Source organism: Protopterus annectens, chromosome 12.part0 (assembly GCF_019279795.1).
Source record: "Protopterus annectens isolate FY-2018-M chromosome 12.part0, PAN1.0, whole genome shotgun sequence".
Taxonomy (NCBI): domain Eukaryota; kingdom Metazoa; phylum Chordata; order Ceratodontiformes; family Protopteridae; genus Protopterus; species Protopterus annectens.
In genome coordinates, this window is record NC_056746.1 from 647,406,078 (window position 1) to 647,408,168 (window position 2,091).

At 38.2% G+C, this 2,091-nt stretch overlaps 1 protein-coding gene across 2 annotated transcripts in view; it reads left to right on the forward strand.

The window, feature by feature from the left end:
- The first annotated feature begins 604 nt into the window (after positions 1 to 604).
- The window catches only part of CCHR12.PART0H7orf26 (chromosome chr12.part0 C7orf26 homolog), a 1,310,154-nt gene continuing 1,308,667 nt past the window's right edge, over positions 605 to 2,091 (forward strand). The window contains exon 1 of one of the 2 annotated variants that reach the window (XM_044089779.1): positions 605 to 915. The gene's annotated coding sequence lies outside the window, so the exon portion shown is untranslated. Of the gene's footprint in view, positions 916 to 1,007; positions 1,283 to 2,091 lie in introns of those variants that run through there. The other variant, XM_044089780.1, reaches the window with a different exon arrangement.

Genomic DNA, 2,091 nt, shown 5'->3' on the forward strand with positions numbered 1-2,091 from the left:
AACACATCGTTTGCACTTAGTGTGAAAGACTAACATGGACACATAACACAAACAAAAAATAAAATATACATTATCAAACACTGGACTCATACCTCAACCTCTTGGAGCAAGAAATCTGGACAAAGCCTAGTAAAAGTGGGACAAAGGTCCAAAAATAGAGCCATTGTTTAAATATTGTTCTAAGTTGGAAAGCTGATAGAAAAACAGGTTTTTAACATGAATTTTCTCAAGAGTATGAAGTCTGAAACTCAAATGTCTGTAATTATTTTCTAACTTTAGTCTTTAATGATTTGCCACTAATTTGCCGGAAAAAACATTTTTATGAAAAAATAAGACCAAAAATATGAGGCAAAAATCTGGACTTTTAAATGGGAATATAAATTTGCTGTGACAACGTGCTGTGGGTAGGAATAAAAATATATTCTTGAACTCAACTGTGAAAGATTTTTTTTTCCTTTACAAACAGTCGTAGTAATCGCTTATGCTCTCACTTCCTTTTAATACCTAGCAGCCCCGTGGCGTTGAAAAAAACAATTTATGAATATTCAATGCGCACAAAGCCGTGACGTATTGAATATTCATAAAGTAAGGCGCAGACGTTGGATAGATGTGTGTGGGAGGGGCTTATTACTGCGCATGCAGAGGTCATCTTTCTCGAATTAAACCATTGTTGATAAATCGCTTGCTTCTGAGTATAAACTTAGGCAATGTAAAACATAACCAGTAACGAAGTACAAAAGCTGGCGGGTACGACGCAATTCACAGTGTTAGAAGTTAAGGTGCGAGATGGTAGTTAAACCATTACTAACTACCTAAATGTTGAAGGCCCTGGACTGAGTCCCATTTCACAGACTTTTTACGACTGCCTTTCTACGGCACTCCTAGCGAATCAACGGGGCGCTTACTTGAAATCCGGTGAGTTACGGTGGTTTGATTGGGGCGGTGTTAATCACGTGAGAAGAGTCTCGATAATATTTGGAGTAACAAAGGCGCGGTGGTGGTAGTGAGTGAGGCTGTATAGTGTTAGATTTCCCTAATAGACTTGTTTACGTCAACTAAGGGGACTTCGCAACCAGTGACAACTCCCCCCAGCCGTGTACTTCAGTCATAGCTCTTAATTTTCAAGATTAAATATTACTTGCCGTTGATATTAGTTAACAAAAAAACTTGTTAACGGTAACTAAGTTTGTAAATGAGGATCATACCTCTTTAATGAGGTAGACTTGAGTGGAGTAGTGGTCCTATTACAGCAGTTTCATGAGCCGTTCAAGTAGCTTGCTGGGTATGAGATCCAGTTTCATAGCTGTATTCTGTTTGATTTGTTGAATTTGTGTACAATCATCATAGCAATTAAACATCTGGCTTACTGAGTGTGGGTGTAGACCTTAAAGCAAGGCATCTTTTTTACTTTGGTGTGTAGCAGTACTTTTACTATAACTCTCAGGCATGTAATCTACTGGCAGAGTGAGTGCCTTCCTTACTGCAAGTCATCGTGTTTTGGTGGATGCATGCACTGAGAACACCGGCATTCTTTTTAAAGCACACTTTGTGGGAGGGTGTGCCCCATCCCTGATTGCATTTTTATAGCACTGTTTATCTGAAGAAGATAATAAAATGGTATCGAATTTTTGTGGAAAGACCTACAAGAGTGTAGCAGAGTGAAAGGTGGTAGGCATTGAGTAGTGGTCGTTTGAAAGTGGTAGACCCCAGATAGAAATAGTGGTGTTAGGGAAGACACGGTTAATAAGCCAGTGAAGTGATAAATATGATGGAATCTTCACATTTTTTATCTTTTTATGTACTGATTACAGGGAAACTTCGCATGGGAAGGAGCCCATTTTCAATGGAGATCTAGGGAGAAAACGTCCGAAGTATTAAACTTTAAGAACTGCAATACAAAGCAAGAGAAAAGAAGGCTTGTGGTATATTCAGAGAGAGAGCAAATTTAATGGAAGTAAGGAAGTGAATGAAGAAGGGAGAATAAGTAAATGCCATGTATGAATAGGTATTTGTTCACATTTAATGATATAGTTTATCCTGGTGTTTGAGCAAGAACAGAACCATCTTTTGACTAGGAAGTCTTTTTAGAAT